Raw genomic sequence first — 25147 nt, 5'->3', positions numbered from 1 at the left:
AGAGAGAATTGGAAGGACTTGGTAGTTAGCATTTAGTTAGTAGAAACTTTTTTTTTATCAGTATTCTGTTGGGTATGGTGATAAAGGTATAATGAGTCAGAAAGGTCAAGGGATTTATATCTGCTAGATTACACACATATATTAAACATAATACAAAACAAAATGTGATAAGTAACTTGTTAAAGGTACACAGAACTACAAAGATACTAGATTAAGAATATTCTCTATCTCATCTCCCTTCAAAGTCCCATTAAAGTGGAGGAAATATACAAATGAAGAAAAAGAATAAAGCCCGAAACCATTGAAAATCAAGAAAGGAAGCAAAAGAAGAGCAGAAATCTTAAGGAAACCTTGGAAGATAGAAAATAGGGCCAATAGGGAAAACGATTGGGGAAACATAAGGATGTAAAGCATTAGAGATGTGAACAGTCGTTTCCAAGATTTCTCAAGAGGAAAATCTAGTGCTTTCAATTTTTCCATTTATGGAGGAGTCCTTTTGGGGAAATAGACTTACACACTGTAAACAAAACCTGTGCCATGTAGCTATGTTAATTAGTGGTCCTTATTAAAGCCATATGCACAAATGGTTAAGGAATAGTCATAGCTGAATGAGAGTGCTCAAGATAAACTACTGAGGAGGAAGGAGAGAACTTAAAACACTTGAGGACATATTTCAGTAGTAAAACTAGAAAATACTATGAAAAAGGAGCAAAAAATCATGAGGTTTTTGAAGTCAAAAATTTGATTACAAAAATTAAAAATAAAAATTGGTTAACAATTGAAAATAAAATTAATGAAGACATAAAATTATAACTGATTAAGACTAATGAGCAAACTGCTGATATGGAAGTTAAAATCAAGGATATTTCCCATAACATAGTTGAAAATGTGCCAAAGAGATGGAAAATATTAGAGAAAAGTGAAGTGCTATTCAGCACGACTCTATAAAGCCAATGTTCTCCTCATAAGAATTCCAGAATCAGGGAACAAAGGTAGGAAAGTTTGTGATTTTTATAAAATAGAAGAATATCTCCCATTACTCATAAAATTTGCTATTCATGAAAATATATCTTGAGAATATATTCCAGAAGGAAAAATGAAAGCCAGGTTGACTCTGACATTAGAATCAGGAAACTCTGATAGCTGGTTATGACTTGGAAAAAGAAACCACAATGAAAACCATGGAACTAACCTATTAACGAGGGAAATTAATTGGAAATGGCAGAGAAATGGGAAGAGCAGTGGAAAGTCAGGAAGAGGACCTAGGGTTATGAGACAAGAACCATTGTCAACATCTTTTATTATTTCTTTCATAGTCTTGCCAACGTTTTCTTCATTATCCAATCTTTTGTCATTACTCAAAAATCTCACAGTAAAACTTAAAAACGGAATGAAACAAACTAAGGGTTGTTGGAGGGGAGGTGGGTCAGGGGAGGGGAAGAGAGAGAGGAAGAGAGAGAATCCCAAGCAGGTTCCACAATGTCAGCATGGAGTCCGATGCAGGTCTCAAACTCACAAACTGTGAGATCATGACCTGAGCCAAAATCAAGAGTTGGATGCTTAATCGATAACCACCCAGGTGCTCCTCAGGCTTTATTTTTAAACATTAATTTGCCTATGATTCAATTTTAGTGGCTTCATATTATTTGTAAAATTTTCTCAGGTTAATTCTCCATGATTACTATTGTTAAAAATTCTATTTTTAAAGTTATTTCTACCTGTTTATATAACCAAAATGAACTCAAATATTAGGTTTCTAATTAAAAAAAATCATTAGAATGTTGGTGGTAATTTTGCTAATACAAGGAATTTATTTGAGCAAAGTGGTATCTTTTTATACTTAATACTATCTTGTAGGAGAAACATGTCGAGCCCTGAAGTTAAACTTTCCCTAACCAATCTGAATATATGAGTGAGAGTATCCAAGCCCTCCATACTGAAAAGACTCCAAGAAATAAGAGGCTGTCAGTGACTATATGTCAGCCACCCCTGAGGCTCTCTCTGGATCACTGACTTGGATTTCCTAAGATACCCAAACTAGTTCTTCCATATTCTTCAGGAACATATTCAAAAATCGATAATTTTCCTCTATGTCATGTATAAAAATTAGAAGTGTGTTTTTTTTTAAGTTGTTTGTCTTTGCTAGAATTGTGATTTGGTCCTTGAACCATTGTCAACAATTATGTCTAGCCTTAGTGAGGAAAAACAGAGCCAAGCAGATGAAAATAGCAGAAATCTCAGAGCTTGTTCTATCATAATTTAATTAGTCTTTATAGATATTAAAATGAATTAGCAAAGTGAAGCATGTATCAGTACCTTTTCCTTGTACAAACCACCTTAAATCTTACTGTAAAAATCAACAACCATTTATTTAGCTCATAATTTTTTGGCTTAGCTATACAGGTTGGAATCAACTAGGTGATTCTTCTGTTGACCTTGGCTAGATTCTCTCCCATAACTGAAGTCAACTGCCAGTCAGCTAGCTCTGTTTCTGCAGGTTGGCTGGTTGTTGACTGAGGCAACAGTGGGCCACATGGTCCACAACATCTTGTGGAGTTTAGCCTCACCTTCTTTTTGTGGTGCCAATAGCAGAAGTCACTAGAATAGTAAGAGAAGAAACTCTGAGGCTTTTTGAGGCCTTGGTTTATAATTGTCACAGTGTCGATCCCAGCACATTCTATTGATCCAAGTGAATCACATAGCTAGCCTTGACTCAAGAAGTGAGGAAATGGACTCCACCCTTTGATGGGAGGAGCTACAAGTGGTTTGTTTTTTTTTTTTTACATGTATTTATTTTTCATAGACAGAGAGAGCACAAGTTGGGGAGGGGCAGAGAGAGAAGGAGACACTGAATCGGAAGCAGGCTCCAGGCTCTGAGCTGTCAGCACAGCTGACTCGAACTCACAAACTGCGAGACTGTGACCTGAGCCAAAGTCAGACACTTAACCAACTAAGCCACCCAGGCGACCTGGAGCTACGAGTATTATGGCTAATTTTATAAGATACCACAAGTACCAAGAACTGTATTTGATAATAGAAGCCTAAACTGGAAGCAAGCAAGTTGAGCACAGATCCTAGACACCTACAGGGTCTTTTGCTGTGTATTCTCTAGTAATGACAGATTTTACCCTACAGATGTGTAATTTGACGTATGGTACTGTTTGAGGAAAACATCTGTAGTGGGGTCCAAGATTCTGCATTTCTTTTTTTCTTTTTTTCTTTTTAATATTTATTTATTTTTGACAGAGAGAGAGAGAGACAGAGCATGAGCAGGGGAGGGGCAGAGAGAGAGGGAGACACAGAATCGGAAGCAGGCTCCAGGCTCTGAGCTGTCAGCACAGAGCCCGACGCGGGGCTCGAACCCACAGACCGCGAGATCATGAACTGGGCTGAAGTCGGACGCTCAATCGACTGAGCCACCCAGGTGCCCCAAGATTCTGCATTTCTAACAAACTTCAAGGTGATGGTGGTTCTATTGGTTTGCAGAGCACACTTGTAGTAATAACTACTAGAGCAGTGCCACTAAGATAGGACTGATAGACTGGCAGCATCAGTGTTATTTGTAGAAAAGACAAAATTCTAGACCTTCACCCCAGACCAAATGAACCAGAATTTCTGCGTATGGCCTGGAAATCTGTGTTTTGACAAGCTTTCCTGGGGATTCTGATGTACGCTAAAGTTTGATAAGCACTGCACTAGAAGGCGTTGTGTAGAAAATGAAGGAGGACAGGCTAGGAGGAAGAGAATCATAAGAAATCTAAATCACTGAGCTTATATAATGCATACAAGATTTATTCCACCAAATATGAATCCAGGCATTTTGAATAACACATATAAACCACACAGTATATTGCCAAACACCAAGAGGTGGACCTAAATGTAATGTTTACCCTGGAAGAGAAAGATGAGTAATGGTGGTTAGCAATATCTGTAGACTAATTACCTATGTTTTCTTTACATTTTGGCAGCAGTCTAGAGCTGACCGGTCTTGGGTTACGTTTTTATTAATGTTCTTATAGTGAACATTGAAGGAAAGCTTCTCTTGGGTATGACTGTGAGTTGAATCAATCAAAACTCACTAATGTTTTACTACCGTCAGCTATCATTTGTTCTGTTCATTTTTTTTGCAACAGATTCTGATAAATTCATTCAAAATTCAAAGGAGGTAAATATATAGCAATGCCATCATAGCTTAAATTTTTTTCCAATATGCCAATCTCTACCATTACGTTTGGTACATATAAAATATTCATTGTACACTTCAGGAATGACATAGAATTTATGGAATTCTGTGAAATACAAAATTGAAATTTAATCCACAAGTCAAGCTATTCCTTGAGGTATTTGAATGTTTAGTTGAAACAAAAGTTACCCCTTTGTGGTGCAGGTACAAACCATCATGGAAAAAAATGAAGAAATGTTTCAAATTTTAGTTTTTTTTTTCTTGTACCTTGATGTTGTCTATGAATATTATTTACGCTGATTAGGGGCACCTGGGTGGCTCAGTCAGTTAAGCATCCAACTCTTCTTTTTGGCCGAGGTCATGATCTCATGATTCATGAGATGGAGCCTGACGTGGGCTCTGCACTGACAGCTCAGAGCCTGCTTGGGATTCTCTCTCTCCGTCTCTCTCTGCCCCTCCCTGACTCATGTGCAGAAACACATGCTCTCTCTCCCTCTTAAAAAAAAAAAAAGAAAGAAAGAGAGAGAGAGAGAGAAGACTCGCTGTCAAACTATTTAAAAGTTTTTTGCTTTTTTAAACCACCGGGTCACATTAAATATATGGGCTGTATTTGTAGTTGTCTGTAGTAATTTTCAGTGTTCACAAAAAAGGTAGTCTTTGATTCACCTCGTGTAATTTTTATCCGATTCACTGACACAGTCCAAAGATTGATATTCTAATTTTGTTAAACTATTGAAGGCTCTACCTATACTTAGGTCAATAGTGAAGATCACAGGACATAGCATTTTTACTGACTATGCCACATTAGGCAAATCACTTATCCTCTCTGAGCTTCTTGGTATTGCCTCTTGATAAAGATACCTAACGATCTTCCTGATTAGTTTGAATACACCAGCCGCAACCCCCAAAAAATGAAAACAAAAAAACCTGTCCTCCTTTTTGGTGGTTTATTTGTTTTTATCCCATGGACATGGTGAGTACTGTAACTGATTTAGGGAGCTGGGCTAGGTAGATAGAGAGATCAAAGCTAGATATGTTACTAACCTAACAACTGTGACTCACTTTCCTCATCCTTTAAATGTAAAGGTTTTGTGTAAATATAAGGTCATTTCCAATAAAACTAATGAAAAAGATGTTATTAAAAAATTTAGTAATTTGATGAAAATTTAGGAAGTCAAGGATGCAGAATTTTGTCTCTATCTCTATGGTGCCTGCTATTTGGTTATTTCAAAGTATCCAGGGATTAATTTTTAGTTATTATTTTTTGTCATTGTGTAGACATTTCCTCAATTACTTTCCATTTTCTATTGTATCCTTGGAAACTGAAAGGCTAAGTGTGTATAATGTTATTAAGAATGGTTTTTGGAAGTGGCCAGTCAGTTGATGCTTATTCACAATCATATCATTGTGATTTAGTCTCATCTCTATTGTATGCTTCTTATGTTCCGTTTTTAAATGTCTGAGGGATTAAGCAAATTATGCTATAAGGTCATGATATCTTCACTTACTAACCTATTAACTCATTATAACTTGTTAACTCATTAACGTATTTCTCAAATAGTTTCATCTTTTTACTGCTCTTTTTATACACTTCTTGTAAAGTTTTTATGAGTCCTTTGGAAGGAGTTAAAAATGAACACTAATAAATTTTCTCCCCATAAGAGTATATACCATTCACTCCCTCCAGAATGTCTTGCTAATCTCAGTGATTTCAGTCATGTTACTTTCCAGGTTCTACAAACAGAAGTATTATAGTAGAAAAATTCTATAAATTTTTACATTAGGACATACTGAATATAAGAAAGTAACTGCAGAAATAGTGGAGAAAAGACTTCATTCCAGGATATCTTAATCCTTTATTTTTGGATTGTATGGAAACTTTATTTCCATACAATAGATCTTGCTAGAAGTTGGAATCTTGTGTGTGTGTGTGTGTGTGGTGGGGGGAGTTCACTAGCAGGAGTATATTCCAAAGAATTCCCTTAAGCATTTTATGAGGTTTCCCCCTTTCACTAAAAAAAAATACTGTGCGAAAATCCACATGTGGTAGCAAGATATTACTCGATATGATTTCCCTATAACACATACATTGTTTTTACAATTAGAGAATAGCATCTATAAGACCAACTCTCATTCCATCATTAAGTGAAAAGGACAAGAGTGCCAAACTCTCATTTTGTAATCCCCGCCTTTGTCCTTTTGTGTCAAACGTTCCCTCATTAAAGGTTATTGTTGATGGTCTCTTTAAGTATATCTGCTGAGAAAATGATGCAGAACATAGACAGAGAAGAAGAGGGATGGGGCCCAGATCTTCTGCTGTGGATTATCCTCCTGTTCTACATACATGAGTCTGTTCTAAATAAGAGAAGTAAAAATTAGCAGGTGTAAATCCTTAAACTGTCATATTTATAGCCTATTGTTTATGATGCTTAAGAATTCAACATGGTAGGGTGTCCTGGGTGGCTCAGTCGGTTACGTGTCGAACTTTGGCTTGGGTCATGGTCTTGCAGTTCGTGAGTTTGAGCCCCATTTTGGGCTCTGTGTTGACAGCTCAGAGCCTGGAGCCTCCTTTGGATTCTGAGTCTCCCTCTCTTTCTGCCACTCCTCCAATCACTCTCTCTCTCTCAAAAATAAACATTTAAAAAATTTAAAAAAAAGATTTCAACATGGCATGAACTTGAGGAAGTTCAGATTTATTCCATTATGTGGGAATATACCTGCTTCCGTGCATAGTCTTTCCTTGACTCTTTTTAAAGAACTCAGATAGAGGAGTTCCCATTTCATTATATATTAATAGGAATGAATAAATAGGTAAATAAATAAATAGGTAAGATTCAGCCTGTGCTAGACAATAAGTGTTTGATTAAAAAAAAAACAAAGATTAAACTATAAATTCTGTTTTCCATTTGAGTATCTGAAAGAGGAGTGTTTATCCTACCTGTTCATTCCTTAATTTGCCTCAGAAATGCCTCAACACAACATTGATGTTTAATTCATATCTGCTGTAGAATTGGATGCACAGAAACCTATGATTTGATGTAGTTAGTGAGAAACCTCAGGTTTTCCCTACTATTTTCACTCTGAGTGGGAGGTGGGGCAAAGCTGGGTACTCACTAAGATCAAAGCACTCCCATGTTCAGAAAGATGTATTATTTTTTAAAAATTAGCATATTTTTAGAAAGACCCTTTTATTTAGTTTCATCTGTGTCCTCTGTACTGATATCGCTCTGTTAGCAGTTGTCCGGTAGGCGAGGCATGGGAGGTCTCACCTCATGCACTGCATCACAGCATGCATGTTCTACACTAGTGCTTTCTTAGAACATTAAACTACGTTTTGGAATTAATTTTCTCTGAAAGTTTTTTTTAACTAGTTTAAAATTATTAGCAATTTTTCAACTTATTCTAGTCCTGTTCTTGATTTAAGTTGGTACTTAATTTAGAAATTTGTTTTCTTTTAAGTTAAAATTGTCAAAATTTGAGTATGTGGTTGTTTCTGAATTACATATCAAATTTCTTTTTTAAAGAATTATTTTGTATGTTCTAATTTTAATTCCAGTAGAGTTAACATGCTGTTTTATATTAGTTTCAGGTGTAGAATATAGTGATTCAACAATTCTATACATTGCTCATCAACATAAGTGTACTCTTAATTCCTTTCACCTATTTCACTCTTCCCCCCTCCCCCCCCCCGCATCTCCCCTCTGGTAACTATCAGTTTGTTCTCTGGTTTGTTTTTTTTTGGTTGTCTCATTTTTTGTTTGTTTGTTTTGTTTCTTAAATTACACATATAAGTGAAATTATATGGTATTTGTATTTCTCTGACTTATTTCACCTAGGAGTATATTTTCTAGATCCATCCATGTTGTTGCACATGGCAAGATTTCATTCTTTTTTATAGCTGAGTAGCATTCCATTGTATAAAAATTTCCCACCTCTTCTTTATCCATTCATGCATCGATGCACACTTGGGCTACTTCCCTAATTTGGCTATTGTAAATAATGCCACAGTAAATATAGAGGTACATAAATCTTTCAAATTAGTGTTTTTTATTCTTTCAGTAAATATCTAGGAGTGGAGTTCCTGGATCATATGGTAGTTCTATTTTTAATTTTTTGAGGAATGCCCATACTGTTTTCCACATTGCTTACACCAGTTGGCACTCCCATCTGCAGTGCGTAAGGGTTCCTTTTTCTCCACATCCTTGCCAACAATGTTGTTTCCTGTGTCTTTGATTTTTGCCATTCTGACAGGTCTGAGGTAACATTTCATTATGACTTTGATTTACATTTTCCTGATGATGATGTCTTCTTTGGTGAAATGTCAGTTCAAGTCTTCTGCCCATTTTAAAATGGATTATTATTATTATCACTATTATTATTATTTTGGTGTTGAGTTATATTAGTTCTTTATACATGTTGATAATAACCTCTTATTTGATATGGTATTTGCAAATATTTTCTCCCATTCAGTAAGTTGGCTTTTTGTTTTGTTGATGATTTTCTTTGCTGTGCAGAAGGTTTTTATTTTGATGTAGTCCTGATAGTTTATTTTTGTTTTTGTTTTCCTTGTCTCAGGAGATCTGTCTAGAAAAATGTTGCCATAGCTGATGCCAGAGAAATTACTGCCTGTACTCTCTTCTAGGATTTTTATGGTTTTATGTCTCACATTTAGGTCCTTAATCCATTTTGAATTTATTTTGGGGCATGGTGTAAGAAAGTGGTTCAGTTTCAATTTTTTTGCATGTGGCTGTTCAGTTTTCCCATCACTATTTTTTGTAGACACTTCTTACTATTGTATATTCTTGCCTACTTCACCAAAGATTAATTGACCATATAATTGTGGGTTTGTTTCTAGCTTTTTTTTTTTAATTTTTTTTTTCAACGTTTATTTATTTTTGGGACAGAGAGAGACAGAGCATGAACAGGGGAGGGGCAGAGAGAGAGGGAGACACAGAATCCAAAACAGGCTCCAGGCTCCGAGCCATCAGCCCAGAGCCCGATGCGGGGCTCGAACTCACGGACCGCGAGATCCTGACCTGGCTGAAGTCGGACGCTTAACCGACTGCGCCACCCAGGCGCCCCTGTTTCTAGTTTTATTCTGTTTTTTTCAAGATTGCTTTGGCTATCAGGGTCTTTTGTGGTTCCATACAAAGTTTAGTATTATTTGTTCTAATTTTGTGAAAAAATGCTGCTGTATTTTGATAGGAATTGCATTACATTTGCAGTTTGCTTTGAGTAGTATCGAATTTTAATATTTGTTCTTATAATCCATGAGCATGGAATGTCTTTCCATTTATTTGTATCATGTTCAATTTCTTTCATCAATGTTTTATAATTTTCAAAATACAGGTCTTTCATATCTTCAATTAGGTTTATTCCTAGGTATTTTATTGTGTTTGGTACAATTATAAATGAGATGGCTTTCTTTATTTCTTTTTTTGCTACTTCATTATTAGTGTATAGAAATGTAACATATTTCTGTATATTGATTTGTATCCTGAGACTTTATTGAATTCATTTATGAGTTCTAGTAATTTTTTGGTGGAGGCTTTAGGATTTTTCTATATATAGTATCAGGACATCTGCAAATAATGAAAGTTTTACTTCTTCCTCACCAGTTTGGATGCCTTTTATTTCTATTTTGTATCTGGTGGTTGTGGCTAGGACTTCCAGTATTGTTTTGAATAAAAGTGGTGAGAGTGGACATCCTTGTCTTGTTCTTGACCTTAGGGGAAAAGCTCTCAGGTTCTCACCATTGACTATGATGTTAGCCATAGTTTTTTCATATATGGCCTCTATTGTGTTGAGATATGTTCCCTCTAAACCTACTTTGTTGAGTTTTGTTGTTTTTTTTTAAATCATGAATGGATGTTGTACTTTGTCAAATGTTGTTTCTGCATTTATTGAAATGATATGTGGTTTTTATCTTTTCTCTTGTTGATGGGATGTATTATGATGATTGATTTGTGAATACTGAACCACCCTTGCATACCAGGAGTAAATCCCACTTGATCTTGGTGAATGATTTTTTTTTAATGTATTGCTAGATTTAATTTGCTAATATTTTATTGAGGATTTTTACATCTTTGTGTATTAGAGATACTGGCCTGTACACACACACTCTCTCTCTCTCTCTCTCTCTCTCTCTCTCTCTTTGTATTGTCTTTATCAGGTTTTGGTATCAGGGTAGTGCTGGCTTTATACAATGAATTTGGAAGCCTCCTTTTTAATTTTTTGGAATAGTTTGAGAATAAGTATTAACTTTTCTTTAATGTTTGGTAGAATTCGTCTGTGAAGCCATCTGGTCTTGGACTTTTTGTTTGTTGGAAGGTTTTTGATTACTGATTCAATTTCATTGCTGATTATCAGTCTATTCAAGTTTTCTATTTCTTTCAGATTCAGTTTTTGGGACGTTGTATTTTTCTAAGAATTTATCCATTTCCTCTAGGTTGTCCAATTTGTTGGCATATACTTTTTCATAATATTCTCTTATAATCCTCTGTATTTTCATAGTGTTAGTTGTTATTTCTTCTCTTTCATTTCTGATTTTATTTCTATAAGCCCCCTTTCTCTTTTTTGATGAGTGTGGCTAATGGTTTATCAATTCTATTGATCTTTACAAAGAAACAGCTTCTAGTTTTATTAATATGTTTTTTTTTAGTTTCTATTTTGTTTATTCTGCTCTAATATTTATTATTTCCTTCCTTCTACTGGCTTTGGGTTTTGTTCGTTTTGCTTTTTTTTTTTTTTTTTTTTAGCTTCTTTAGGTATAAGGTTAGGTTGTTTATTTGAGAGTTTTCTTGCTTCTTGAGTAAGCTTGTAATACTATAAACTTCCCTCTTGAACAGTTTTTGCTACATCCCTAAAGTTTTGGACTATTGTGTTTTTGTTTTCATTTCTCTCCATGTATTTTTTAATTTCCTCTTTGATTTCTTGCTTGACCCATTTATTATTTAGTAGCATGTTATTTAACTTCCAGGTATTTGTATTCTTTCAGATTTTTTCTTGTGGTTGATTTCTAGTTTCATAGTTGTGGTCAGAAAAGATGGATGGTGTGACTTCAATCTTTTTGAATTTGTTGAGACCTGTTTTGTTGTTTAAGGTGATCTATACTGGAGAATGTTCCATATGCACTTGAAAAGAGTGTGTATTCTGCTGTTTTAAGATGGAATGATCTGAATATATATGTTAGATCCATTTGGTCCAATGTGTCATTCTAAGCCATTGTTTGCTCATTGATTTTCTGTTTGGATGATATATCTATTGATGTAAGTGGGGGTTAAAATCCCATACTGTTATTGTATTACTATTGATTACTTCTTTTATGTTTGAAATTAGCTACTTCATGTATTTGGTTGCTTTAATGTTGGGTACATAAATATTTACAATTGTTTTACTTTCTTGTTGGATTATTCCCTTTATGATTATGTAGTTTCCTTCTTTGTCTTTCGTTATAGTCTTTTCTCCAATATAAGTATTGCTACCCTGACTTCCTTTTACTTCCGTGTGCATGACAAATTCTTTTCCATCCCTTCACTTTCAATCTTCATGTGCCTTTAGGTCTGAAATGAGTCTCTTGTAGGCAGCATATAGATGGGGTCTTACTTTTTACCCATTCTGTCACCTTATGTTTTTTTGATTGGAGTGTTTAGTTCATTTACATGTAAAGTGATTACTGATAGGTGTACTTATTGCCATTTTTTACCTTTTTTATGACTGTTTTTGTAGTTCTTTCTTTTCCATTCTTCTCTTGTTCTTTTCTCTCATGGTTTGCTGGATTTCTTTAGTGATATACTGGTATTCCTTTCTTTTTATTTTTTCATAGCTATTACTGGTTTTTGATTTGTGGTTACCATTAGGTTTGTATATAACATCTTCTGCATATAACAGTCTATATTAAGTTGATGGTCACTTAAGTTTGAACCCATTCTTTACTGCTCCTTCTCCTTCCACGTTTTAGGAATTGGTGTCATATTTGACATCTTTTCATTTTGTAAATCCTTCGACTGAATTTTATAAATATACTTATTTTTCTACTTTTGTGTTTTTACTTTTGTTTCTCTTACTTATGGTCTTTGTTTCTTTACTTATGGGATTTAACATTCTTTGTAGGGCTGGTTTAGTGGTTATGAATTCCTGTAGCTTTTTTTTTCTTTGTTGTTGTTTTTCAGAGAAACTCTTTATTTGTCCTTCTATTTTAATGATAGCTTTGCTGGATAGAGAATTTTTGGCTGTAGGTTTTATTCTTTCAGCACTTTGAATATATCATGCCACTCCCTTCTGGCCTGCAAAGCTTCTGCTGAAAACTCAGCTGATAAACCAGTGGGGTTTCCCTTGTATATAACTGCTTTCTTTTCTCTTGCTGCTTTTAAAATTCTCTCTTTATTATTATGTTTTGCCATTTTAATTACTTTATGTCTTGGAGTAGATCTCCTTGGGTTGATCTTGTTTGGAGGTCTCTGTTCCTCTTGGTCTGGATTTCTGTTTCCTCTCCCAGATTTGGGAAGTATTTGGCTATTATTTCTTCAAATAAATTTTAAGGCCCCTTTTCTCTTTCTTCTGAGATTCCTATAATGTGAATATTATTATGTTTGATGGTGTTGCTGAGTTCCCTTAGTCTATTTTCATTTTTTTTTTCTCTTCCCTGTTCAGCTTGATTACTTTCCATTACTCTGTTCTCAAGGTCACTGATCCATTCTTCACTTTTTCTGGTGTACTATTTATTCCATGTAGTGTATTTTTAATTTCAGTTATTGAGTTATTTGTCTCTGATTGGTTATTTTTTATATTTCTATCTCCTTGTTCAGAGTCTCACTGAGGTCCTCCACTTTTCTCCAGTCCAGTGAGTATCTTTATGACCATTATTTTAAGTTCTCTGTTAAGCATATTACGTATCTCCATTTGGGCCTCTTGTGGTGATTTTGTCCTGCTCTTTCATTTTGGGATATTTTCTTCTGCACTCTAATTTTGTCTAACTCTGTATCTATTTCTTTGTGTTGAGAAAGTCAGCGATGTCTTCTGCTCTTAAAAGCAGTATTCTCATGAACAGGAGGTCCTATAGTGACCCGCAGGGCAATGTCTTTGTTCATTAGAACCTGGTGCTTCAGGAGTGTGTCTTTTGTGTGTTGCATGCATCTTTCTGTTGTGGTTGTGCTGCTTTTGCCTTCAGTATAGTTGTCTTCAATGGCTCTATTTACCTATTTGGTCCCTGTGGTGTTAGTGAGCCAGTCTGAGGACATGTGGGCTTGAATTGGGTCAGAGTAGGCATTTGCCAGAGATGCAATAGCACCAAACTTCAGGGTGCTTTTTCTGTTCTGTACCCTGAGAAGCTTTCATTGGTTGGTACATCCTGCAGTCAAAGCAGATGTGTGCCCCAGCCCACCACTGCAGCTGCAATCAGACTGGTGTGTGTAGTTATCTTCCCTTCTCTCTAGGCAGGGTTCACTTTGGAGTGGTGCTGGCCTTTGTTGTGCTGTTTGCACACTGCCAGACTTAGTGACACTTCTTTGGATGGGCTCAGGCCAAGAGCATATTGGAAGGGGCAGGACTACAGGAAAAAGTGGTAGCAGAGAGGGTGGTATTAGCAAATTTTGTGCTGGTCCAATGGGAGGGAGACCTGGAGCCCCAACCTAGCTGGAGAGGATGTATTTGCAGTAGAACACTGGTGCAAGGCATGTTAGCACGTTAGATAGCGAGTGTTGGCCCCATGCTAGTTCCCACGGGTGTTTGTGTGTCTAAGTTTGGGGCCAGGTGAGGGGAATGGAGTTTGCCATCTCCTTTGTTCCTGGAGAATCTTCCAAAGATCCCTGCCCCTGCAGCACATGCTCTGAGATTATTAAACAAATCTCCCATTATATACCCCAGGCTGTTTTCAAACTGCTGCTTCTGTGTTGTAGGTCTGTGGGACTGTTTTTTGTGTTGTCTCTTTAAGGCTGGGGACTCAGTTCCCCCTCACCTTCCTAGCTTTCCCAGAGCTAAGCCTGCTAATTTTTAAAGTTCCCAGTTTTGGCATACCTGGGTATCTCAGTTGGTTGAGTGTCTGGCTCTTGGTTTTGGCTCAGGTCATATCACAGCTTCGTGGGTTTGAGCCTGTGTCAGGCTCTGTGCTGATGGGGTGGAGCTTGCTTGGGATTCTCTCTCTCCTTCTCTAGCTGTCCTCACTCATGCTATCTCTGTCGCTCTCAAAATAAATAAGTAAACTTAAAAAAATAAAAAAAAATGTTAAAAACTTAAAGAAAAACCCTTAAAAAAATAAAGTTCCCAGTTTTAAGTCCTGTTGATTGTAATAACTTGTGAAATTTGGCCTCTCTAGTTTGCAAAGCCAAACATTATGGGGATTGCCCATACAGGCTTCCTGTTGTGAGGGTCTGTTTCTTTCCCGTCTCTGAGATGGTGGTGTCCCTCCTTCCCACACAGTCCCATAGGTCATTTAGCTCCCTACTGTGTCTCTGCTCTTCTCTACATTTGGCTTCTTCTCTACACTGAGCTCTGGATAATCTGTTCTTCCAGGCTTTTTGTTGTTTTGTGGGTTATTTATACTAATGCGGGTGTTATCTAGTTGTATCCATGGGACTAGGTGAGTTTAGGGTCCTTTTACTTTGTCATCTCTCCCAGAAGTCACAAATTCATATTTCTTATTGTTTAATTTATAAGAATGATGACTTAAGGTACCCTTTCTATTGAGTTCCTTTTATTTTTAACTGCAATTCTTTTGACTTTGCTTGCTGGTCTTTGAAATCATGGATAATTTAAGAGGAATTAAGAAATCTTTAATCCCTGAAGTAGTGACAATGCTACTTGTATCCAGTTTTCATCTTTTGCAGATCTGGCTAAACTCCAGATTATTGGAGTAAGAACCATCCAACCACGTTCATATAAGTATAGCACCTTTAGGTTTGGATATAGGGGATAATAAGTTGTTAGTTTAAATATAAGGATAACCATTTCTAGAATATAGCAGGTCACTTCCTGGAATATTCTTCCTGTTGGAAACAAAAGGCATCCTCAAAAGTGTGAAGAGAGTTTAAGGAAAGCACCGTTTACTTTTGTGAACACAGTTAAGTGAAATTAACAAGGATGGTGAAGGACCCTGGGGCTAGCAACATCAGGAAGCTATTACTCCCTCCCCCTCCACCCATGCCTGAAAGAAAGGAGGAGGCAGTGCCTATCAGAACTGAGGGAGAGAAAAGCCTGACAAGAGCTGTGGCCTATAGAAGACGAAAAAGCCATTGCTGATGTTTTTCTTCCTGCCCCCTTACCTTCAGTGTCTTCTATCAACTAAACCCAAACAGAAGCCACAAAAATTGGAGATTTCCAGAGCAAAAAAGGAGGGTAAAGCAAGATAGAGGCAGAAGCTGGTGTGACAGAATAACCATCATAGACTACCTCTGTTGTTTCTTAACATCCATTCCTAATGCTTTGCATGAAAATCTTGTGTCCCTATGCAAGAGAGGAGTGGTGTTAATTCAGTCACCCTTTCCCTCAGAAATATAAATCATTAACCATCACCAGTGTACTTCATATAAAGTAGCACAGTCCCCTTACTATCCGTCAGCACCTTGACTGAGGCTTTTACCTTCTGAGTGACACAACTCCCAGAGTATGAATTCTTACTGGTTTTATATTTATTAGACTGTTTTCTATTAGCCAGGGTACTGGGTAAGGGAGTAGTAAAAGGTGTCCACTGAATCCCTAAATTCCAGCCATAGTCTTCCTTGACCTAATTATGAAGCAGAAAACCAATTTCTCCTTGTTAACTGATATCTATGAGCCAGTTAATAGGATGATGTATTTTTCTTCCATTTGTTTTAATGAGGCACACAAAATAACCATTTGCCAGTCTGGGCTACCATTTAAGATAACCATACCTCTGTTCTCTGGTGAAACAATGCCTCTCGTAGGCAAAGTGACTACCAAATTCACCAAGCTTCATGTATCAGAATCATAAATTTCTTAAGTAAATTGTTTGATGTAATGATAAGAAGGGGTCATCTCATCTCATCTTTTAGTTGTAGGTTATATTAATTTTGACTATAATTATGGCAGTACCCTCTACTGGCTACTGATTAAACATGTATCCTACATCCAAAGAGAGTATAAATCTCAGAAACCTCATAGGATGGTATCTAAGATGTATATCAAATGAACCTTCAATGGCCATTTGACTATTTTTCCAAGCCATTGTTTCTTAGTGGTAAGGCACATATGGTAATATGGGTGTGAACTCAGTTTTACAACACTTTAAACATGAAATATGTTGCTTTGCCAGAGGTGATATTATATGTGGTTCCATTGTGATGGAAAAGGCATTATATAAGTCCACTGATGATGATGGCAAAAACTTCTAAGGCACTGAAGGTATATCTCTATTGTGTCTATTCCTGTGATGAAAATTGCCCTGTCAATGATAGAATGTGTCCATTGTGCCTGGACCAGTGAATGGTGTCATATTAGGGGATCACAGTTAAACTCAGCAATTATGGTAAAGGGAAAAGGAGAGAAAGTTACCAGCATCAATGTGAGCTCTAGCATAGGTAGAAAAATAGTCACATATTGAAGAGCATCAATGAAATACCCTGGTTTATCTTTTCTCCCCATCTTTACATCTCCTTCTAGCCACACACACCAGAAACAAGAGGACAAGCCTATTTGGTACAATCCAAAAATTGGTGTCCAGAGTACAGAGTATGGAGCTGAGTAGACAAGGATGGAGAGTGGGTTTAAAGAGGTAAATGGAGAACTTCCCTTCAAGCAGTTCATTGAGTAACCAGAGTCAAATCTGGATGTAGCCACAATCCTGAAAGCCTTTTAAAGACTCTCAAACTCAATAAACCATGTTGAATTATTATGGAACATATCCTGATGCCAGAGAGTTTTACTTCAAACTCTTTTTCTCCTATTTATTAGTGGAGAAATCCTGGACATGCTTCTTAAAGCAATCTGATTTCTAATCTTAAGATATTTTCAAAATGGGTTGATCTACATTCTCTGAATCAGTATTCAACATGCGCTATTGTCTCTTCCATAACCAGGATTCAGAGGTCCAGGAGTCAAGGGGTGGAAATGGGAGAGACACCACCACTTTTAGTGATCTGCCAGCAAATTTTTTTCTTTCTTTCCCCATCACCTTATGCTCTGCTGTCCTGGGGTGTTAGTTCCAAAGATAGTAGTGCTTGTACCAGGAGATGCAACAACAAACCCTTTGAACTGGAGGTTGAGAAAGCCACCTGGTCACTTCAGGCACTTTGTGCCTCTGAAGCAACAGGCAAAGAACGTACTTACTGTACCGGTTGGAATAATTGATCCATATCACTAAAGGCAAGTCAGACTGCTACTACACAACGTAGGGAAGGATGAGTGTATCTGGATTACAGGAGATCCCTTAGCGTTTTTCTTAGTACTACCACGTTTTGTGATTAAAGTTAATGGAAAACTGCAATAACCCCATTCAGGCCCCTAGGGCTGCTAATGGACCATATCCTTCAGGAATGAAAATTTAGGTTATCCCACTAGGCAAAGAATCACAACTAGCTGAGGTACTTGCTAAGGGAAAAGGGACCATGGAGTAGGTAGAAGAAAATAGTTATAAATAACATTTATGACAACATGGTCAATTGCAGAAATGAGGACTGTAATTGTTATGACTATTTCTTCCTTATTTTGTTATGAATATGTTTGTGTGTGAATGTTATTAAGCAAATATATTTGTTTTCTTCCCTTTATTGTCCTCTTATAACATAAGGTGTATTAACTATATATTATAGTATTTAAATATTGTTAGCTTTACGTCATGGCGTTAAGTTATAGGATATGAAGGAGAAGAGTGTATATCACTCAAGGACTTTGCATCCCTTTCAGGGAAAGAGCTAATGCTTTCTCAGGTGTACACAGGATAGTTGTATTATGTGAGAAGGACTTATGACTTTGCTATTGTCTTTATTTAAAGATTAAGTATGGTTTGAGGAGATGTGTCTTGGTGCCAAGTTGACAAGAGGTAACTATAAATGACGAAATTTTATGTGTCCACTTGGCTAGGCTGTGGTATACAGTTGACCAAATGGTCAAGCATTAGCTTAGGTGTTGCTGTGAAGATATTTTATAGATGTGATTAGCATGTATAATTAGTTGACTTTAAGGAAAGTATATTGCCCTTCATAATGAGGATGGGACTCATCTAAGCAGTTGAAGTCCTTAGAGAAAACACCAAAATTTCCCAGAAAAGAAAGAATTCTGCCTTAAGACTATAACACAGAAATTTTTCCTGAGACTCCAGTCTGCCAGAATGCCCTAAAGGTTTCAGACAAATGACTAAAACATCAACTCCTGTCTGCATTTCCAGCTTGCTGGCCTGTCTTACAGATTTCAAACTAAAGACCACAACATCACTCTTGCCTGAGTTTCTAACCTATTCCACCAATATTGGAAGTGCCAACTCCCACAATCACATGAGATGATTTATCTATCTATTATCTATCTATCTATCTATCTATCCATCATCTATCTTATTACCTGATTAATTCTGTTTCTCTGGCAAAACTGACTGATCCAGGTACTAAAGAAAGTACTTCCTTTCTATAGATGTTGTTCACATTAAATGAAATAGCATATTTAAGTGTGATGTGAGTTGGGTGCTTTACTTGCAAGAAACAAACAGTTTAACTCCAATTGGCTTGCACAATAAATGTATATTCATGGCTTGTGTGGTAGGTTATTTTTTCCAAAGTTGGTCCCACCAATACAAACTCTACATCAAATTCTCTTTTTATAATATGATATTGACACAATTCCACAGAAAAGTACATGTTTATTTTTCCTCTCCCTGAAAGGGGGTACACATGTGTAAGAGACTCAACCAATTAATAAAGTAGAAGCAATTCTACCTGAATTTTTAAGTTAGATCATAAAAGGCAATAGCTTCTCTGTTTCTGTGTGTGTGTGTGTGTGTGTGTGTGCGTGCGCGCGCGCGTGTGTGTGCTTTTCTCTTTCTCTGTTTTCTTTTTCTTGGGATCCTAGCTACCTTGGTGGGTGGAAGCCCATCCCCAGGGAGGTCATGTATCGGTGTTCCTGCCAACAGTGCCAGCTAGTTTCCCAGCTGACAGCCAGCATGTTTCCAAATGTGTGATTGAATACGATTCAAATGACTGTAGCCCACAATCTTCAAGCCTTCAGGTGTTGCAGTTGAATACTTCTTTTTTTTTTAATATTTTGAAATGTTTATTTATTTATTTTTTTTTGAGAGAGAGAGAGAGAGAGGCAAAGAGAGAGGGAGACCAGAATCCAAAGCAGGCTCCAGGCTCTGAGCTGTCAGCACAGAGCCCCATGAGAGACTTGAACCCAGGAGCCGTGAGATCATGACCTGAGCTGAAATCAAAAGTTGATGCTTAACTGTCTGAGCCACCTAGGCACCCCTGCAGTTGAGAACTTCTACTTATGGAGCAGAGATAAGTCATCCTACAGTGTTCTATCTGAATTCTTGACCTATAGAATCAAGAGACAATACATATTTATTGTCATTTTAAGCCAAAACATTTTAGGGCATTTTGTCATGCAGTAGTATATAGTGAATACAAATTACCTTATTGAAAAAAAAAATCTAAAGATGGTATAAATTTTAGGCATGATTTGATTATGAATTGGCTATGTTTCTCTATGATTACTTTTTTCCTAAGTCCTGGTTTCCCTTGTGTGTTGACTTTTTTTGATTATGGAAGAAAAATAGCTACATTTGTTTTACTGCCTTGCATCTGTATAATATATGGTTCAGAGCAAAGAGATCACTTTTGTTCAAGCATTCCCAGAAGGAATTCTGAAAGTGTGATTGAGCTCTCTTAAGTAACATGGCCATATCTAAAATAATGTGGAGTCTAGGCATATGGAATACAATCATTAGCTTGGTAGTTTCCTCATCCTTGGAATCACAGAAATTCTCAAACCTATATTAGGGGTTCTCAGGAAAAAGAGAATAAATATTCTAGAAGCAACCACAAATTTCCAATATAAACATGTGATTAAATATTTGATATGTGAATTTCTTTATAAATGATAGTTTTGATTATTAGTTTGTCTTTGAGGTTAAATATCTTCTTATGTATTACTTTGGTATTCATCAGTCACTTAACCTTTTCATTACTATTTCACTCAAGAAGATACAAACAATGGCAAGTCAAATCTTACCCCTTTATAATTTCAAATTCCCCTTTATTTCTATAAAGCTTAGTAAATGTGCCTATCTATATCTGAGTTAGCTATAGTATTCACAGGCTATGTTTAAAATTAAGCAATCCTATACATTCTTTCTTGAACTTGTCTTCAGAATACTTGGCAATGTTAGGTGATAGCATATGTTTAATGTTATTAAAAGCAGAGTCATTTTAGCAAAGGTCTGGAATAGCACTTTAAATTCACAAAAGGTACACCCCACGGAGGTCCTGGAATAGCATTTAATAAGTACAGAAGGAAGAGAAGCTAGAGCACATAACATGAGTAATGTAACATATAAAGAGCTTGTGTTAGTGGTTAGAATATTTTCCAAATTCTGTTCTGTACGATGTCAGTTTGTGGGAAATACAAGGGTTTCAGAAATTAAATACGTTTGGGAAATGCAGTGTGTTATCCTGCCCCTTTGGAAATTCAGAATGCAGATTAATGTATTTAAAAAACCCTAAAAAGTTCTATAGTGAAGGGATTGTTAAATTTTCCTAGCCTAACTTTCCCAAGGCAGATTTGGAAAACAAAGACAAGGCCCTTATTTTTAAGAGATATTCATCATTAAAAAATGAAAACAGTGTGATATGTACTAGGGAGTCAAGTGCTTAAATATGGTTTATTACTAATAAAAATGAGCCACAATGCAAGAAATTGGTCTCTAAAGCCTTAAAGTAGTGAAAAAGGAAACAATGTAAATGATTCTATCATCATCTTAAAATGGCAATTTCCAGTTTCAGCTAAGAGGAAGTACACCATTCCACCCTATTTCTCTCACTGTGAACTAATAAAATCCCTGGACAGAATTTATAAAGCAACTATCTGATGACTCTGAAAAGTAAATAATAGGCAGATTCAGGAGAGAAACCAAAACCCACAAAATAACCAGTACAGTGGTAAGTTTCCTGTTTTATATTTTTAATTTTAATTTATTTTTCTTTTCTTTTTCTCCTGGCTTAGATTCTAGGCAGAGTAAATCATGGAATTTCAGTGTTTGTGGGCAGAAAAAGCTCCAGAGAAAATCTGTTTTTGAGGCTAAAGGACCAGGAAGTTGGCTTTTGTGAAATGGAAGGGGTGTGTGTGTGTGTGTGTGTGTGTGTGTGGGTGTGTGTGCAACACCCCCCCCCCCCCCGCCTTTTTTTCTTTTTTTCCTGGTCCTGACCTGAGGCAAACCTTGTTCATGAAGCCTTACTACTATATTGGCAGCTGTAGTGGCAGCAGAAGCTGAGTAGACACACTGGGAAAATCCTTTTCTCTTACCAGAGGCATTTGGAAAAGACATGTATGTGATCTGAACTATTTGGAGGGGATCCCAGTGATTTTTACTCTCTTTTCCTCACTACTTTGTCCAGAGGAAGATCTAGTTGAAAAAAGTATGGACAACATAAAAAGGTGAAAAACTTTGGTTATCTAGCTAGGATACCAGGTAAAGAGCCCCTGGAAACCAGAAGTATAAGAAAAATCATGGAAAAGAAACTGGATACTTTAAATCTGCATATGAAGTCCTAGGCTAATTCCATAGCTGCACTTTGGAATTGAAACAAAACACCATAGGAAGCCTTGGAAACTCAACTATAGTTGAGATCACTATCCAGGTTCCAGACTTTTATCTTTGAGTAGTAGACACACAATTTGCACCAAAGTAACTCACAAAAGCTTTGAAAACAAAACTGATAATTGAAAAAACAATCCACAAAAGAAAGTTTAAAACTAATGGTCTGAATCTAACTGGGTTTTTTGCCTACTAAAACAAACAAGAAAATTAAAAGTCCATATTCTTCAGAGGTTTTTAATAGTACTTATAGTTTCATAATATTTAAAATGTCCAGAATACATTCTAAAATTACTTGATGTACAAAGAACCAGGAAAATCTTAATTTGCTTAAAGAAAAAGACAGTTGGCAAATGCTCACCCTGAGATGACCCTAGTGTTGGAATTAGACAATATTCTAAAGCAACTACTATAGCTTTGCTCTGTGAAATAAAGGCAAACACTCTTGACATAAATGGAAAGATAGATGCTCTCAGCAAAAAGACAGAAGCTACAAAAAAGAACCAAATAGAATCTTAGAGTGAAACAAATATAATAACAAAAAGATTCACTGGATGTGCTCAATGTAGATGAAAGTAGAATTGTGAATTTGAAGATATATTAATAGAAATTCTTCAAATTGTACAACAGAGGAAGAAACAATGTAGCAATGAAGTGGGTGTTGGGAATTTGTATGACAATATCAAAAGTTCTGACATTCATGTCATTGGAGATTGAGGGGAGGGGAAGTTTTCTGATACAGAAAATTTTCTTGAAGAAATACTGATTTAAAACATCTTGGGTTTGGTGAAGGACATGCAGTTATAGAGTCAAGAAACTCAGAGAAACTCAAACAAGATAGACTCAAAGAAAACATCACCTATGCACATCATAATCAAATTGATGCAAAGCCAATGACAAAGAAAAATATTAGAAGACATGGAGGTCAGAGGAAATTGGAACAATATTTTTTAATGTAATGAATAAATTTAAACTGTGAATTCAGAATTCTTTAACCAGCACAAACATCTTTCAAGAATGAAAATGAAATAAATACATTCTTAAATGAAGGAAAACTAATGCAAATCATTGCCAGTAGACCTGTTCTAAAACAAAGGCCAAATAATACTCTTTGGCTAAAGTAAAATAACAGAGGAAATCATGAAAACTTAAGAATAAAAGAAGAGCAATAGAAATAATAAATATATGGGTAAATATGATAGGTTACTTCTATCCTCTTATGTTTCTTAAACTGTGCATAATTTCTGAAAGTGAAACTATATATTATATAGTATGGTGGGGTTTAAAATGTATGTAGATTTTTTAAATGTGTATTTATTTATTTTGAGAGAGAGAAATAGAGAGTAAGCAGGGGAGGGGCAGAGAGAGAGAGGGAGAGAGAGAATCCCAAGTAGGCTCCATGCTGTCAGCACTGAGCCCTTAATGAGGCTTGAACTCATGACCAGTGAGATCATGACCTGAGCTGAAATCAAGTCAGAAGCTTAACCAACTGAGCCACACAGGCACCTTTCAAATTCACTTTCTTGTGATTATTGTTCTGAGCTTCACATTTTCTTACTGGTTGTCAGAGGGTGCTTTTCTTAGATCCTTAATCCCACTCACATTCCTTCTCATGAGACACTCCTATCTTCAAGCCAATGTGGGCACATCACATCCTTTGTGTTTCATATCTGATTCCCTCTTCTGATGTCAGCTAGAGGAAACTCTCTTCTTTTAAAGGAGCTCATGTGATTAAATTAAGCACAACCAGATAATTGCCTTTTTAAGATCAGCTATGTAACATGCCATACCATAATTATGGGAGCAATATCTCATCATATTCACAGGTTCTGACTATTAGAGTATGGAACCTCTTGGGACATTCATTAAGGAATCAATACCATGAGTCAGTGAGCACTGAAAGCCAAGAAACCAGTTGCCCAGAACTGAACACTAAAGGTTTTCAAATAATAGAAAGAAGGCAGGAAAGGAAAATAAGAGAGCTTAAAAGTAAGAGGGTAATAAATAAATAAATAAATAAATCCAACCATATCAATAATTACATTAAATACATTGTTCTGAACATATCAATTCAAAGACAGAGACGGCTACATTGGAAAAAAAACAAAACAACAAATGAAAAAGATAATACTCAACTTCTATTGTGCTATCTACAGGAAACCCAGTTTATAGGTAATGATATGGGTAAGATAAAAGGATTGAAAGATATATAGCATACAAACACTAATTGAAAGAAAACTGGATTGATTACAATAGTATTACACAAAATAGACTTTAGAACAAGTAATTACCAAAGATAAAAAGGAACATTGCATAATTAAAAACTGGTCAGTACACTAAGAAGATATAATAATCCCAAGTGTATATTCACTTAATAATAGAGTTTCAAAAAAAAAAAAGAAGGAGGAATAGATAAATCCACAAGTTTATTTGGAAAATTCAACATGCCTTTTTCTGTAATGAATAGAACAAGTTGATAAATGGGTGCCTGGGTGGCTCAGTTGGTTAAGCATCTGACTATTGGTTCAGCTCAGGTCACGATCTCACAGTTTGTGAGTTTGAGCCCCGCATCCAGCTATGTGCTGACAGCACAGAGCCTCCTTGGGATTCTCTCTCTGTACTTCACTCTCTGCCCCTCCCCTGCTTGTGCTCTCTCTCTCTCTCTCTTTCTCTCTTTTTCTAAAAATAAATAAACTTTAAAAAAGAGAACAATTTGATAAAAAATCAGAAAGAATTTAGAAGACCAGAACAGTGGACCATTTTCTGCATTAAAAAAATGTTTTACCAAATTTAAAAGAATTGATATACAAAGTATGTTATCTGGCCGTATCAAAACTAAATTATAACTAAATTACAGAAAGATAAATGAAAGTATTTAAATAGTTACAAATGGACAATATACTTTTAAATAATTCATAGGTCACAGAAGAGTTACCAAGAGAAGTTACAGTATATTTGAACTAAATTAAAACAACATTAGAATATATTAAAATTTGTGGGATGCAGCCAAGGAAGACGTTAGAGGGAAATTTATAACATTATAGGTTTATATGAGAAAAGAAGAAAGTATTCAAATCAATAGTATAAGTTTTGATCTTTAGCAATTAGAAAAGGGCCAACAAACTAAATATAAAACAAACAGAAGAGATTAAATAATAAGGTGAGAAAAACAAAAACAAAAAAATGAGAAAAACAATAAAGCAAAATTA

General features: G+C 35.9%; 1 long non-coding RNA gene across 1 annotated transcript; it reads left to right on the top strand.

Annotated features, from left to right (window-relative positions):
• The first annotated feature begins 8586 nt into the window (after positions 1 to 8586).
• LOC128315163 (uncharacterized) lies at positions 8587 to 15997 on the top strand. Its single transcript, XR_008297633.1, has 2 exons — positions 8587 to 9022; positions 9259 to 15997. It is a non-coding gene; the product is annotated as an uncharacterized LOC128315163 (long non-coding RNA).
• The last annotated feature ends 9150 nt before the right edge of the window (positions 15998 to 25147 follow it).

The sequence above is a fragment of the Acinonyx jubatus genome, chromosome C2, assembly GCF_027475565.1.
Source record: "Acinonyx jubatus isolate Ajub_Pintada_27869175 chromosome C2, VMU_Ajub_asm_v1.0, whole genome shotgun sequence".
Classification (NCBI taxonomy): domain Eukaryota; kingdom Metazoa; phylum Chordata; class Mammalia; order Carnivora; family Felidae; genus Acinonyx; species Acinonyx jubatus.
This window is presented reverse-complemented; position numbering and strand designations above follow the sequence as displayed.